General features: G+C 31.0%; 1 non-coding gene across 1 annotated transcript; it reads left to right on the top strand.

Moving 5' to 3' along the window:
• Positions 1 to 10122: 10122 nt before the first annotated feature.
• On the top strand, positions 10123 to 10229 carry LOC139846236 (small nucleolar RNA R71). Its single transcript, XR_011758964.1, has one exon. It is a non-coding gene; the product is annotated as a small nucleolar RNA R71 (small nucleolar RNA).
• Positions 10230 to 18572: the final 8343 nt, after the last annotated feature.

Below are 18572 nucleotides of genomic sequence, written 5' to 3'. Positions count from 1 at the left end.
TTACATATTATTATCATTAAAATAAATATTATCATAATTATAATTATTATTATCGTTACTATTGATATTAAGATTATTATTATCTTTATTACTAATATTATTATAAGTATCAGTATTAACAAAATTATTATTATTATTATTATTATTATTAGTAAAATTATTATTATTGTTAGTAAATCGTTATTACTATCAATACTATCTTTTAAACAGATAAATATTTTGTACCTAAAATATACTTGGTACATATACTATAATTATATTAAAACTTCACATAACTATATATATATATATATATATATATATATATATATATATATATATATATATATATATATATATATATATATATATATATATATATATATATATATATATATATATATATATATATATATATATATATATATCCAACCTATTAATATTATTGATATAAATACATACAAAAAACAAACTATCAATTTTTTTTAAATAAAACATTTAAACAATTATGTATATAAATATGGATATATTAATATAACTGTATAAATATTAACCATTATGAAAACATACACAAATTAAACATACGCAATATATAAATTAAAGATATAATAAATAAATTTGTTCAATTATGATTATATGTTTTAATATATATATGAATGATATAGGTTCGTGAATCCGAGACCAACCCTACACTTGTTCAATATTGTCATATGTATTTTTACTACAAAATACAGTATGGTGAGTTTCATTTGCTCCCTTTTACTCTTTACAATTTTGGGTTGAGAATACATGCGCTGTTTTTATAAATGATTTATGAAATAGAGACAAGTGATTAAAAATAATATTCTGCAGATTGATGTGCTAGGTAATTTAGTTATATGTTATAAGAGCATATAAGCGCGAATCCTAAAGATAGATCTATCGGGCTTAACACCCCCATCCTGTAGGCTGCACTAGACATAAGAACTAGTGGGCGGATGTTTAGTACTTCGAGGATTATTTATACACTTGCGAGTGTACATATCCATCTTTGCGAAGATGTCTTATTATATTATTGTTAAGGTTGGTTACTGAGGCCTCAACATAAGCAGAACGGTTTTATACACTTGCGAGTGTACATATATTTATAAACGGAAATGTTGTGGTCTATTAATATACTAAAATGATTATTATGATAAACCTATGAACTCACTAACCTTTTGGTTGACACTTTTAAGCATGTTTATTCTCAGGTATGAAATAAATCTTCCGCTGTGCATTTGCTCATATTACATGGAGTCGTTCATGGCATATTAGGACGGTACCTCGCAACTGGACCATATGTTGAAGACTTCGTCCAGGTGGATTAGGACGGGTCATCACACCACAATTCCATCAGAATCCTTCTTGTTTTTAAAAATCCACTTAACCCCTATCGGTCATTGACCCATTGGTCTTGTAACTAATCGCCATACTTTTAACCGTTCAAATTGATTGATCTCTTCTTGCATTGCAACCACCCAGTTCGGATCTAGTAAAGCTTAATCAACTGTTGTTGGTTCAATCTTACTAAAAAAGGCAGTGTATAGACACATATTCCGAGTAGCCCTTCGAGTTGAGACTGGAGTAGAAGCATCACCAATAATAAGATCTATTGGATGACTTTTAGTCCATCGGTTGTTATGTGGAAGAGGTTGTACATCAGTGGTATCAATGGAAACATCAACCGTTGTTGACGTTAATCCTTGATCCACTTGATCTGATGTAACACTTTCTAATGGATTCTTATGAGTATCTGGAGAAACAACTGGAGTTGTATCAACGGATGAATCTTGAATTGGTTCAAGATTATCACTAATAGGAGGTAGGAGGGAGGATGAAGAAGCAACAGGTGAATCATTTGGTGTTGTATCTACATCAAAAAGACTTGGTTGAGTCTCCACAGTAGTTGACTGTGATGGTGTAACCGGTACGACTTGAACATTTGAATTCCGTTAAGGAGCATAGAGACTATCAAACAAGATATCCAGTTCCTCTGTTGTTACCGTAGGAACACCCTTCATCAAGAAAATTGAATTTTTTGCGGAAGAAGTATTAGCCAGGTTAGGATCGGGTTTTGACTGAGTTGTTCAAAAGCCATTCCCGATAACTCATCGAACCGTACATTAATGCTTTCCTTAATCGTCTTCGTCCGTTTATGATAGACACGATATGCAACTTTGTTTGAAGAATAACCGAGAAATATGGCCTGATCGCCATGAGGATCAAACTTTCCGAGGCTATCAAAATTGTTAAGCACATAGAATATACAACCAAAGACACGGAAATATTTGAAATTCGGGCGTATACCATATAGTAACTCATAAGGAGTTTTATCAAAGCGTTTATTAATGATGCATAGATTTTGGGTATAACATGCAGTGGAAATGGCCTCCCCCCACATTTGTGGAGGTAGTTTGGAGTAAGCAAGCATCGTTCAAGCTGCCTCGCACAATGTACGATTACGTCATTCGACTACTCCATTCTGTTGTGGGGTTCGTGCAGCAGAGAACAGATGTTCAATGCCTTGGTCTTTCAAATAACTATCAAGCAGATCATTCTTAAATTCCGTCCCATTATCAGTTCGAATACTCTTAACATGTTTGTTAAAAGAGCGTTGAGTCTTTTTAATGAACTCAATGATAATGGCGGGGGTTTCTGACTTGGTCCGTAGAAGGAAAATCCATGTAAATCGGGTATAGTCATCAACAATGATAAGCACATGTGTGACAACCCGGAAATTTCCGACCAAATTAAAACTTAATCTTTATGTGTTTCCGACACGATAAGCAAAGTCTGTAATATTGATTCTCAAACTTTTTAAACTGATGTTATATATTCAGTTAACCTGTGACTATTGACCGACGATTCACGAACATCTATTTGTATATATATATATATATATATATATATATATATACACACACAATAAGTTGGAATATTAATTATTCATAAATAATTTGCAATGTGTATTTAAAAGCTGATTTATGTATATTAAATAAAGATATATACATATATATAATTTCAAGTTATTTAGTAAACCATAGTAACATTCGTTTATTGATTCGATTGATATTTAGATAAGTTAACTAAAACGTTTAAGATGAACAAGTAAAACACTAATTTACTACAGTATTTTCGAATTGCTACAGTACCCGAAAAGCTATAGTGTTTTCGAAAATCACTATTTGCTACAGTAAAAATCATTTTGCTACAGTGTTTTCGAAAATCACTATTTGCTACAGTAAACGACTTTGCTACAGTAAAACACTATTTACTACAGTAAACCGACTTGCTACAGTAAAACACTATTTTCTACAGTAAACGACTCTGCTACAGTAAATACTATTTGCTACAGTAAACACTATTGCTACAGTACACACTATTTGCTACAGTGAAAAATATGTCGACAAACAAGAAAACAAAACATATTGGGTGCGTACCAGCTGGCCATGCGATCGTATGGCAAAAGGGCATGAAACCCATGCGATCGCATGGGGTAAGATTCCTGGCAACATCTATAAATTCGACAGTTTTTGGCTCGAGAGAACACACACATCTCTCAATCTCTCTGTTATATATATATATATATATATATATATATATATATATATATATATATATATATATATATATATATATATATATATATATATATATATATATATATATTAATTATTATTATTATTATTATTATTATTATTATTATTATTATTAATAAAGATTATTATTAATTCTAATATTATTATTAGTCGTATTAGTATTATTATTAGTATATACATAAAATACTACGACGGGGTCTGATGTGTGCAGCGGTGTATACGAAATAGTTATATTTTTACTACGAAATACGATACAATTTACACAAGTTTTATTTATTTATATAGATGGGATATACTTAAACCTTGTTACAACACTTATAGACAGTGTACCTAATCGTAGAGTAGTGTAGTTTTTAGTAAGTCCGGTTCGTTCCACAGGGAGCTAGCTGAGTTTAACGCTATATTTTTAACAACTATATTATATAAAATATATATAATTATATATATAAGTTGTATTATTATTATTATTATTTTTATTATAAAAAGGGGTTTTTTACCGTTTAATGACCGGTTTGTCGATTTTAAATAAAGCGTAAAGATAAATGACGATAATATAAATGACAGAATTTAAATTGCGATAAAGTAATTTGCAGTAATTAAAATGACAGTAAATAAAGGTACGATGAAATATGAAATAAAAGTATTATGCTTATTTAAACTTCCGTAATCATGATGTTCGACGTGTTGATTTTAATTTATTACCCGGGTTAATTGTCCTTTGTCTTGGATTATTTGATACCTATTTGGTTTTTGTCCATAATAGTCCATCGGTCATAATTATAAAATGCTCGTCAAATTAACCTTATTCCCGAAGTCAAATATTCCAACTAATTATGGATTCTAACTGTAACAAGGTTTTAATACTTTGTTAATAATTACACCAGGTTATCGACTGCGCGTAATCCAAGGTTTTAATACTTTGTTAACAATTACACCAATTATCCTTGTATGTAATCCACTCCTGTTTTAATGAGATATGAATATTAATTTACCCACTTGATCAGAATGAATAATCAATTACCCAACCCGAATAATTAATTAAATGATCGTAAAAGATGTCGTATAAACATCACTAAATAGGACATACATAATCATTTTAATAATTATTAGATTAACTAATTTGAAGATAGGTTTGACAGGTTCCAATGAGTTGTCGCTCAATTAGACAATACCCCCTATCTATTAATAGTCATAGTCCAATGTCCACAAGTGTCGGTCTTTTGTCCAAACCTTAATTATGGTACAAAATCTAATAACCCCGTCTTAATATTTAGTCTAACATCACGATTACTTTGGCTCAAATAAGCTTAATAATAACTTAGTTACGAGACATTAATTTAAAAAGGAAGAACATAGCTTACAGTGGTGATTAATCACGTAGCGCTGCACGGACAGAATTTTGACTTAAAACCCGTAAAACATTCTTACAATAACCTTATTATTATTAACTTAAATTAAAATTAAAATTAAAATTATAAATAGATATTTTACATGTAAAGAGAAAGAAAAATATTGATATTTGTGTACCTAACTCGTCCGAAAAACTGACTTTTTATAGAACTTGGCCTGCTACAGTAACTCATGCGGTCGCATGAGATTTTAGTGCAAATCTCATGCACTCGCATGGGCTCATGCACTCGCATGGGTTTTATGCCTATTTCCCATGCGATCGCATGGCCGTCAGATCCAGCTCACATATTTTTTTGTTTGCTAGTTTGTCGACGTTATTTAATATAATATATAAATAATTTATATAATTATTTAAATATTATATTATATTCTTGTGCATAGTTGACTTGTAATTTTAGCTCCGTTGCGTCGCGCGTTGATAGTTGGCTCAGGTCCCGGTTCCGGATTTTTGAACGTCCTTGCGTACTATTTAATATCTTATACTTTGCGTTTTGCGGCTTGTACTCTTATCATTTTTGGACGTTTCTCATCAATAAATTGAACCACTTGAATTATATCTTGTACATTTGAGCTTTTTGGTCATTTGCGTCTTCAAATAGTCGTTTTCTTCTTTTGTCTTCGCACTTATTTATTTAAACGAATATTACATAAAAATAGAACAATTGCAACTAAAAGCTTTACATATTGGAAGGATATTGATACTAATAATATGTTCCTTTTTAGCATTATCAAATATCCCCACACTTGAACGTTGCTTGTCCTCAAGCAATACAGAATTTGAAATTAAATCACACTTCACTCGAATCACTTTTTTATTTTCACACTTTATACATCAGTTATTTTGATACAGCAGTATAAATAATGATAGTAACGATGTGGTTTACAGTCCCACATGACTATAAAAATTTAGATCCTTTAAGAAAATTGGATCTTTATGAAAACATTTGATCTTTTAAAAATTCATTCTAGATTTTATGCCAGATAAGTTTTTCAGAATAACCCTTCACCGGTGTTTGCAAATTGTTTTTGTGGGTTTGGTGGGTTTCAGATTTGAAAATTTTAGCTCAAAACTTATGGTTTTGTGTCATCCACTTGCTAACCTTGTATTGGGAAAGCAACACGTCCAGTATACTTGCTCTGTATATTACCTTTTGGTAAACTACCGTCCGGTTGTAAAGGAAAGCGTTGAACAAGCAACTGTTAAGGCAATGTCCCTTGACATGCTTTTGATTATGGTCTATATTGTGTCGGATGCAATTACTATCCTTTGTAGGAGCAATAGTAAAGATCACCCTATAGTTTTTCAGTCTTGCACAAGGTCCTGTCTTCGACCATGCTATGCAATCACCGTTCTTACGGTTGATACCCGATTTGGTTCAGGTGACCTAACGAATTCCAGGTGAATTCCTAGGATTTTACGTTCAATGGTAATGAACGCATTGAAAATAGGTTTTCAGAAAACAAATCGGTTTGTAATTTTGATCAAAATATTTTCTCGTTCAAGCTCGAGTTTAGATATCATCGAATTCCATGAGTTTGTAATTCTCAATCTTTAAGGTCAATCTCAAGGATTGAGTAATATCATGCTTAAAAGCTGATTTTTAATCTTTAAGGAGATTATCCTTTCTGGGGGTCTGATTCGTTAGTCTTATCAAGCAAATTTTCACGGTGCCCTCCCTATTTTACGAGACAGATCCTCTCATGGTTAGGATAAGTCTGACCACTTGGCGACCCTGTTTGATGCTGAGGTCCGTGGATTTCCTGCTGATTTTAGAGATGACTTTTCTAGATTTTTCGTCAACCTACAGCTGGTCTGGACGACAACTTCCTGACCTAAATTAAGAAGCGCGTGTCTTTTTCGGAAGACTTTACTTCCTTTTAATGATGGAATTGATTCATCGTGTAGATTCATCTTTCTTTTAAATATATTACAGTAAATCGGGTAAAACTGATTAATATCGTCCAAAACAAAAGTACCTGCAATAATCTTGTACAAAAATATGTGATATATGTTTTAAAGAATTTGGTAAATTCTTCCCACACTTAGCTTTTATTTATTCTTTTCTTTGCCTTTTTATTCTCCTCTATTCCATTTTAAATGAATTCTAACATTTTGGGTTGTTTCTCCATTTATGTTCTCTCCGAGGTAACAATAATTTCGGCATTAACACCTAATTTTATCGTTCATAAATATGTATAAACATGATTTTGAATTCATTTAGTTGAAATTTTTTCAAATTTTCACAAAATTTGGCAATTAAACTAAGTGTAAACCTGAGAGAATTTATAACCCTTCCCCACACTTGAGATTTTGCAATGCCCTCATTTGCATGAAATCAGACTATAATTATAAATTCATGAGGGTGATTAGTGTAGAAAAGTGATTAAAAATACCGAGTTTGCAAACATATTATTTTATATCACATTTGATATTTTGCGTCTTGTCGTCAAAATTAGTAGCTTTTGCTGAACTTTAATGTCAGTCTTTGAAAATGCGCTGTTTTACCACGTTTTGTACATACGATAAACTACAAACATATATATATATATATATATATATATATATATATATATATATATATATATATATATATATATATATATATATATATATATATATATATATATATATTATAAAAACCTTTATTTATTAAAACAATTTAAATGAATAATTTTTTTAAAATTTTGTTTCCTTTTACTTTAGGTAGTTTCGGTATGTTTACCTAGTCGGTCCCTCGACAAAATTTAAAATTTGTCATTTTTAAAGCGATTGTTTTAAAAGCAAAGATTTTTGGGTTTTTTAATTTTTTTTTTTGGTATACTTTAGATCAATAAAATTAAAAATAATAATAACAAAATTTTTCGCCCCGCCCTCGGGTAAAGCAATTTCGGTTCTATGACCTAGTCTTCAACTTATGATGAATTTTTAGAAATCATTTTTTAAACTTAATGAAATAACGTAATTTTTTTTTTCTAAAATCACACAAAACTTAAATTTAAAAATGCATATAAATTTCCTATAAAACAAAAAATTTAGAATGGGGGGAGAAAACTAGTTCTTTAGTGTCTGCTAGCGGAAAAGACCAATCGGATTCCATTCTCGGAACTACATGAGAACAGAACAACTAACTCTAGACAATGTTTTCTTTTTAGAACATTTGAATCTCCCCACACTTAGGTAGCTGTGGTTTTGAAATTGTGATTAACTTCATCGTTAATTTCGTTTGGACCATAATCAACTTGCATATCTGTGACTTTTGCTTTAAGCCATTGGTCGGATTCCTGTGTAATTTCCACAAATTCAACTAGTTTCGCCTTTTCTTTAGGCGATAGATTGGATACTAACCGGTTACATAACTTAAAGTTCCCCATGGTTCTAGCATCGCGAATCTGTTTAATAAGTTTCTTCATTGAACTATTAATAACGGGGTCATTTAATTTCGTTTCAACAACGGGGTTCTTTGTTATCAGGTCATCATTAGGTGTTACTTCATCTTCCCCACACTTAGGCGTTTTATTATTGTTAAGCACTACCGTTGGAGTTGGTATATCAATATGGTTTTTACCAATCATTTTTGTTGGTTTAACGGTTTTAGTTGGTGGAGATTTAGATTTCCGAATCACAAAGGTGATCAATTTTTCATCATTACTAAGTGTCATTATACCATCTCTTACATCAAATAACGCCCCGGTGGATGCTAAGAATGGTCGACCTAAAATTAGAGGAATGTTTGGGTCCTCTTCTATGTCAATGACAATAAATTCGACTAGAAAGGTTAAATTACCTACTTGAATGGGTAGGTTGTCAGCAATTCCAACTGGGTGCCTAATGGTTTGATCAAAGAGTCGAACACTCATTTCCGTTAGACTTAACTCACCTACTCCTAATCTCTTATATAATGAAAGAGGCATAACACTCACACTCGCACCTAAATCTGCTAGTGCATCATACATGACACAATCACTAAGTAGACAAGGAACAATAAATTCACCCGGATCACCCAACCTGGGTGGAGGTTTCGGTGGAACTGTCTTCTCCAGGTTTATTTTTACGGTTTTTGTTTCTTGTACTTTCTTATTCTTCTTCTTCTTTCCAGAGGTATCACAAACTTTATTACCTATTACTTGCTCATACTCAACTCCTTTTCTTGAAAACGGGATGGGTGGTCTGTATGGTGCCACCACTAGATTTACATACTCGGGTGGTGGTGGTGGTGGTGTAACTTCTTCATTGTTACTCACATCGAAAACCTTCCTATCTTCTGGTGCTGGTTTTTCAGAATTCGTTGAAACCATATTAACATTCTCATTCCGAGGATTTACTTCAGTGTTACTCGGTAGCTTTCCTTGTTCCCTCTCACTCATCATGCTAGCAAGAGTACCTACGTGTTTTTCTAGATTCAAAATGGAAGCTTGTTGATTTCTTAATGACTGATCAAACCTCTCATTTGTTTGGGTTTGAGTTGTAATAAATTGTGTTTGAGATTCCATTAGCTTTGCCATCATTTCTTGTAGATTTGACTTTTTCTCTTCGGTTTGTTGTGATGGTTTATACAAGCTAGGTCTTTGTTGATTGAAAGTGTTGTTTTGAGTTGGTTGGTTATTCGGACCTTGTTGGTTGTACGAGTTATTGTTGGGTCCATTTGGATTGTAAAGAATGTTTTGATTTCGATTGAAGTTTGGCCATGGCGGTTGATAATTATTTTGATAATTATTTCCCGGCCTTTGGTTCATGTAGGAAACATTCTCTCGTTGTTCCATCGTTTGTTCAATGTGACAATCTTTCGTTAAGTGTGGTCCACCGCATTACTCACAATTGATTCGTATTGCGTGAATATCTTTAGTCATCTTTTCCATTCGTCTTTCGAAAGCATCTATTTTTGCGGAAACTGAATCAAAGTCATGGCTAGAATCGGCTCTAGCCGCTTTAGATGAATGAAAGATATCTTTTTCCTGATGCCACTCATGAGAGTGGGATGCTGTGTTATCAATAATTTTGTAAGCTTCAGTTGCGGTTTTCTTCATAATGGAACCACCAGCTGTTATGTCGATGTCTTTTCATGTAGCAATGTCGCATCCTTGGTAGAATATTTGTACTATTTGATAAGTATCTAAACCATGTTGTGGACATCCTCTTAACAACTTTTCAAATCTTGTCCACGCCTCATATAGAGTTTCATTTGGCTTTTGTGTGAACTTAACTATTTCTCCTTGAAGTCTCACGGCTTTAGATGCCGGAAAGAATTGTTCAATAAAATTTTCAACTAAAACATCTCATGTATCAATCGCCCCTTCAGGTAACGATTCTAACCAATCTTTGGCTTCTCCCTTTAAAGTCCAGGGAAACAACATGAGATAGATCTGTTCATCCTCAAATTCTCTGATTTTGAATAGAGTACAAATCCTATTAAAGGTTCGAAGATGTTCGTTTGGATCTTCTTTTGGCGTACCACTATATTGGCATTGATTAGTTACCATGTGTAGGATTTGTCCTTTGATTTCATAATCTGTCGCATTAATGTCTGGTTTAATAATGGCGTGTCCTTGGCCCGTGCGTGTAGCTCTCATTCGGTCTTCCATACTTAGAGATTCCGTTACTTCCATAATTGAATTTGTTGAATACGAGTCACTAGAGGATTCTGATTTAATGGTTTCTTCCTCGACAATCTCTGGTTGAATGATTTGTGATTCCGGAGGAAATATTAGTGGTTCAGGATCTCTCAATTGTCCTTGAATATCCTCTGGGTTCTCAATGGTGAGGTCGTGTTCAAAAAATGGATTATCGGAAATTCGAATTGGAGTACTTGGTTGACTAGATAACGATTCTAAAGAAAAATCAACGGTGATAATATTGGCTAGATGTCTTGATCGAGTTACAGGTGGTGAACGTTTTGCTCGGTGCATTCACTGAATATCCTATTAGTTATAAAAATAAAAATTATATAAGTTATCAAATTAATAGACTTTTCTGATTTTGCCCACGTTTCGAATAGCCAATAGATGCAGCAGGTAGCCAGGACCCTTTAAATCGGAAGCCCACAACTCGCCACTAACAAATCCAACTATTACTACGAACCAGAAAATTTTGGATGTCTATCAATTTAAACGCTTAAAATAATTTTTCCTTTTGAAATTTTAGAGAAGAAATAGAAAATTCTATGTCCTAAAAACTAGAGCGTCGAGAAATAAGAAAGAAAAAGAGCGCGTCGAAAAACGTCGAAAAATAAAAATCGAAAAAAAATAAGAAAGAAAAACGTCGAAACTTAAAATTTTAAAAACTAAATCTAAAAAGTTGCGCCTAAAGGAATTAAAGCTTAAAAGGAATTCTATATCCAAAATGGCAATAACTTAATTAGGCACTAAAATCTATTTAAAACTAAAGCGATAAGCGACGTCGTAAAATTCTAAAGCACCTAAATCTTAATCTAAAGAAAAAGCACTTAAGGGAATTTACGGCAATGTCTAAAAATCTAAAAATATAAAATACTACGGCAAAAACTAAGTTTAAACTAAATACGAACGAAAAATATACAATTTACGAATTAAACGATAAAAACGATATAAATATAAAAAGGAACCAAAGTTATAAAAATACAATTTTTTTTATTTTTTTTATGTTTTTACAAAATATTTTTACAAAATTAGAGAATAAGAAATATAGCGGAAAAATATAGTGTTTTCGCCGGGTCCCCAGCAGCGGCGCCAAAAACTTGATGTGTGCAGCGGTATATACAAAATAGTTATATTTTTACTACGAAATACGATACAATTTACACAAGTTTTATTTATTTATATAGATGGGATATACTTAAACCTTGCTACAACACTTATAGGCAGTGTACCTAATCGTAGAGTAGTGTAGTTTTTAGTAAGTCCGGTTCGTTCCACATGGAGCTAGCTGAGTTTAACGCTATATTTTTAACAACTATATTATATAAATATATATAATTATATATATAAGTCATATTATTATTATTATTATTATTATTATTATTATTATTATAAAAAGGGGGTTTTTTACCGTTTAATGACCGGTTTGTCGATTTTAAATAAAGCGTAAAGATAAATGACGATAATATAAATGACAGAATTTAAATTGCGATAAAGTAAATTGCAGTAATTAAAATGACAGTAAATAAAGGTACGATGAAATATGAAATAAAAGTATTATGTTTATTTAAACTTCCGTAATCATGATGTTCGACGTGTTGACTTTAATTTATTATCCGGGTTAATTGTCCTTTGTCCTGGATTATTTGATACCTATTTGATTTTTGTCCATAATAGTCCATCGGTCATAATTATAAAATGCTCGTCAAATTAACCTTATTCCCGAAGTCAAATATTCCAACTAATTATGGATTCGAACTGTAACAAGGTTTTAATACTTTGTTAATAATTACACCAGGTTATCGACTGCGCGTAATCCAAGGTTTTAATACTTTGTTAACAATTACACCAATTATCCTTGTATGTAATTCACTCCAATTTTAATGAGATATGAATATTAATTTATCCACTTGATCAGAATGAATAATCAATTACCCAACCCGAATAATTAATTAAATGATCGTAAAAGATGTCGTATAAACGTCACTAAATAGGACATACATAATCATTTTAATAATTATTAGATTAACTAATTTGAAGATAGGTTTGACAGGTTCCAATGAGTTGTCGCTCAATTAGACAATATCCCCTATCTATTATGAAAGGACCCATCCTAATCCATCCGGACGAAGTCCATATCGATTACAAACGATTCACAATAGTTGGTTACATCGCGAGGTACTTGACCTCTATATGATACATTTTACAAACATTGCATTCGTTTTTAAAAGATAAACTTTCATTACATCGAAAGTTGACGGCATGCATACTATTTCATAATATATTCAACTATAACTGACTTAATAATAATCTTGAGGAACTCAACGACTCGAATGCAATATCTTTTGAAATATGTCATGAATGACTCCAAGTAATATCTCTAATATGAGCAAATGTACAGCGGAAGATTTCTTTCATACCTGAGAATAAACATGCTTTAAAGTGTCAACCAAAAGGTTGGTGAGTTCATTAGTTTAACATAAATAATCATTTCCATCATTTCAATAGACCACAAGGTTTTCATTTCCAGTTCTCATAAATAAGCGTCCCATGCATAGAGACAAAAATCATTCATATGGATTGAACACCTGGTAACCGACCTTAACAATATGCATATAAGAATATCCCCATCATTCCGGGATCCTCCTTCGAACATGATATAAATTTCGAAATACTAAAGCATCCGGTACTTTGGATGGGGCTTGTTGGGCCCGATAGATCTATCTTTAGAGTTCGCGTCAATTAGGGTGTCTGTTCCCTAATTCTTAGATTACCAGACTTAATAAAAAGGGGCATATCCAATTTCGATCATTCAACCATATAATGTAGTTTCAATTACTTGTGTCTATTTCGTAAAATATTTATAAAAATTGCGCATGTATTCTCAGTCCCAAAAATATATATTGCAAAAGCATTTAAAAAGGGAGTAAATGAAACTCACGCATATAAATATTGTAAAACAGTTAATAAAGCATTTGCATGTATTCTCAGCCCAAAAATGTAAAGAGTAAAAGGGATTCAAATGAACTCACCATACTGTATTTTGTAGTAAAAATACATATGACGTCATTAAACAAGTGTAAGGTTAGCCTCGAATTCACAACCTATATCATTTGTATATATATATTAAAATATATAATGAAATCCACATAAATTTATCTATTAATATATATATTTGTAGTTATTTAGGGTTTATATTAAATTCCATTTAAAACATATATTTATATTATCTCTCAAATTATATGTTATATATATATTTATTTTGTATATATATTTTAAAATAGTTAATATCTATTCATTTAGTTATATATATATATATATATATATATATATATATATATATATATATATATATATATATATATATATATATATATATATATATATATATATATATATATATTATGTTTGAAAATCAATAGTTAGTTACATGTAAATATTTATCTATATAATGTTAATATATAGTTATATGAGATATTAATATCGTTATAGTGTATGTACTAAATGCATTTTGTATACAAAATATTTATTTGTTAAAAAATGATAGTTTTGGTATTAATGAGTTTCTAATAATAATAACTTTATTAATAATGATAACACTAATAATAATAATAATAATAAAATGATAATAAGGATATAACTAGCTTCAAAGCTTTTCCTAAAAAAAATGGCATGAACTAGGATTGAGCCCACGACCTTCAACTAACGAGACACACTCCAAACCACTCATGTATTTGCTGTTTTTCTGATCATATATCCAGCCTCAATCTATTTAACTCATTTATTGTCTTGGTTCCATCAACGGCCCAACAGAAAAATCCAACTAATTAATCGGCCCAACCCTTTAATTAGAACTCGGCCTAGTATCACTATCATTTACGGCCCAAATTAAATAAATAAAGAATTAGATTAACAAATGCATTGTATTATGTTTCTATAAAGCATCACAACGTCACTTTTGAGTGACTTAAAATGTCGGCCATCAATCAACAATATATCCGTATTAATTAATCATCAACTAGTTGGAACCCATCCAAATTCCCTTATTGTTATCATTGATCATCTTTAATTATTACTTCCTTTTTATCACCACATATCTCATTCCTTTCTTTATAAATCTTATCATCTATCATAGTGAAAGAAATGAAAAAAATAGAAACAATACTATAGCAGTAACACACGTTGTTGTTTTGGCAGTATCAAGCTGAAAAAAAGAAGCTGCAGGTTGCAGTTGAAGATGATGGTGTTTAACGGCTTAAGGTGGCGACTTTAAAGGTGTTTGTCGGTTGTTTTCAAACAGAAATAGAAGGTATCAAAGGGAAGACGGTGGTAAATCTATAGGTGGTGTTGGTGACATTCGAATGGATTTGTGAATTGTAACAGAAAACAGATGTAACAAAGAGTAATTCACGATGGAAATTGAAGGATGAGAGGAAAACGTAGAGAGAGAAATTAAGAGAGAGAGAGAGAGAGAATAAAGTAGTGGTTTTTCCATGGTGTTCGAAGGTGGTGTTTTAATGGTGTTTTATGGTGACGGGTTGTTCGTTGATTCTTGTTCAAATAAGAAAGAATGAAAGAGTGTTAGTAGTTTGTGAGGTTGATGGTGATTATCATGGTTCGAGGGTAAGAGATGGTGGTTCTCGGACAAGAGAGGAATACAAAGATAATAATAATTTCGATGGAGTTCATGAGGATAAATGATGATGGTTGAAAGGTGGGTTTGGTGTTGGTTCGATGGTTGTAGCAGATGGGTCATGAAGGTTGCTCAAGGTGTTGGTGTTTGGTTGATCAAGGTGGTTTCACGGTGTTGAAGTGATTAAGTCGATGGTTGGCATAAACAATCGGTTACAGCAGCTGCAATATGAAGGGGTGTTTGAATGGTTGGGTCATGATTGGTGATTGAAGAAAAAAAGAAAAAAAATAATATAGCAGCAGGTTGACATTGTAGTTTTGTGATGAAATGAAATGGGTTTCGGTTTATGTTATTAGAAATCGACGTAGCTAGTGGAGTTGTTGAGTTTGCTTTATGTTGTTTTCAATCGATTTACATTGATGTAATTTCAACTAAATTGACTCAATTAATTCTTGTCTTATTGTTTGATTTACTCGACAATATTTATTCTGTCAGACATAAAATAAAGAAAAGAATAATTGATGCTAACAGATTTTGTTTTGTTCTTGTTGATGAAATTCCTAATTGGTACGATTTATGAGACAAGAACAAATTACCTACAGATTGACAACAATGGAAAACAGAATACGGTCATAATTGTATGTATTTTGTATTTAACCATATTTACATAATTATCTGTTTATAATACGTAAGAATCTGAATATGTGAACCCAAACTGATTCTTAATACATAAATCTGTGTACTAGTATTTATCTGTTTGTATATATACCTGTATATAATATTCTGTGTATATAATACGTATAAGTCTATATGATATAATTAATCTTAATAATAAATATAATTATAATAACACTACTACTCTTAATATTGTCAATAATAAATAATATTTATAATAATAATTTTTATAATAATAATATCTATAAGGATTATAATTATAATTATAATAATAATAATAACTATAATAATAATACTAATTTTATTAATGATAATACTAATATTAGTAATAATAATATTATAACAATTTATAATTAACACACTTCATATCTATATATTATATATTGAGAAATATTAATTACTAATACAAATTTTAATATTAATGAAAGTAGTCATAATATAATTAGTATAATAACTATATCTTTAAATTGTATTACATATTTTATTATTTCATATTATTATTCATACACATATATTTACATTTATATATATATTTATTAACAACAATCGTTCGTGAATCGTCGGGATTAGTCAAAGATCAAATGTATACATGAGCACAGTTCAAAGTTTTTGAGATTCTGTTTAATAGACATTGCTTATCGTGTCGGAATCATATAAAGATTAAGTTTAAATTTGGTCGAAAATTCTCGGGTCATCACAGTACCTACCCGTTAAAGAAATTTCGTCCCGAAATTTGAGTGAGGTGGTCATGGCTAACAATAAAAATGTTTTCATGATGAATATGAATTGATAAATAGAGTTTTATCAGTATTGAATAATAATGCTAAAATAATTCGATTATTCTAAGAATACGAACGAAACTATCGCAAAAGATTGAAATAGGAAAAGTAAAGATTCGTCTTAACTTTTGACAGAGTCAGGGTTGAATTCCGAAATTCAATAGATTTGAAGAAAATCTTCGAAATCTAAAAGATTTGATTTCTTCGGCGAATAAAGAAATTAAGATCTCTATAATTAAATACCGTGATCTGCCTCGATTACTCTGTCTGATACTTCCATTATAAATCAAACTCTTCCATTCCATTATTCTCACCATTCCTATGCTTTCTTTCTTAGTCCATACATCCAAAATATTGTAAAATGCTTAATCCCATTCTAATCCTTGACATTTTCCAAATTATCATTTCTGTCATTCTTCTTTTCAATCTTTCTCCAGAAAAATCTGTTTACTTCTACTATTACCTTGGGGGAATACTATTCTTAATTCTACCGTGTCTTTATATTGCTATTCGTATTAATATCCACGGTTTGAAACCTCCGTGTTGTTATTGGGCTTTATATTTTCTCTTATATTTTGGAGTACCTGTTTCCGTCTTCTATAATCATTGTCATTCACAGTTAATGCTTTCTCTTATTTGCTGTGATTTATACCCTGTCAAATTACCAGAATAACTGAGAATAGAACTATCAAGAATATATTTTCTTGATATGTTCAGAAGTTAATCAGAATGAAAGAGTTATATAGGATGTCACATGATGACGTTATAATCTGTGAATCATCATATTCCATTTAGAAACTCAGCATGACTTACTGTAATATAATCACGTTGATCAAGTGTCATTATATTATACTAACTCATGCATCAGTTCCCAACATTACTTCAATAACATTCATATTTTAAGCTCGAACGTTTACAGAATAAAGAAACTAACAGTTTCTATATGATGTAACACTGATAGCACTAAGAGATTAATGATTTCAGATAAGAATAATTATGAAAATATCTTCAGAAATATGGAGGATATTTATTATGAAAGATACGATAATATCTTTGAATATCTAAGATCAGAGGGTGATGGAAACTATTGTCCGCAATGGTTTAGAGTAAGGATCAAGATATTCGCTAAAGACTTCAGCAGGCATTGAATCATTTGGAATATATTTTTTTTTTAAGTCAAACTTATTCTTTGTGATTCGTCCACGGCTTCCTTCATAGTTTCGCATAATCCGCTTTTCGGTACTAAATTTTCTATTGAGTGTTTCCAATACTCCATTCTTTATCATCAACTTTCTACGGTTAAGGTCGTGTACAGTTTTTTTTTTTGCTGCTGTATTCAGCTTTTTCAGAATTTGTGGTATTGATTTGTAGACAGAGTGCTTTGCAGAATTTCATAATGGAAGATCATAATTCTAAGAGATAAATGTTATATGTTTACATATAACTGTTGATGTAGATATGATGTGAGTTTTCAAAGTACTGATTGCTGATTCTTGGTAATTGTTATGGCAGTTCTCGTTACAAGATGCGGATGAGTACATGACGAGACTTCAATAGATAAATATAGTAATTTATTGGAGGAATTTAAACTAAGGAGCGACAAGGTTGCTGGTACATTTGCTGGTAATGTGGTGGAATATAAAAGAATCCTCCGGTATCAAAAGGGTTATTGTATATATTAGGATTATAGTAAGGCTACTTCGAATGAAAAGTCGAAGTTGACTTGCTGGAGCTGTGACAAAATTTGCTACTTTGAAAGGGATTACCAAGTTATTTTGGGTAATAACAATGCCAAAGAAGCTAGCACAGATACGTGTTAAACGTTTACTCAAGTTCCGAATGTTTTTCAGGTGCATAACTATATGC

Source organism: Rutidosis leptorrhynchoides, chromosome 4, assembly GCF_046630445.1.
Source record: "Rutidosis leptorrhynchoides isolate AG116_Rl617_1_P2 chromosome 4, CSIRO_AGI_Rlap_v1, whole genome shotgun sequence".
Lineage (NCBI taxonomy): Eukaryota > Viridiplantae > Streptophyta > Magnoliopsida > Asterales > Asteraceae > Rutidosis > Rutidosis leptorrhynchoides.
Note: the sequence above shows the minus strand (reverse complement) of the source record. Positions and strands in the feature narration are given on the sequence as shown.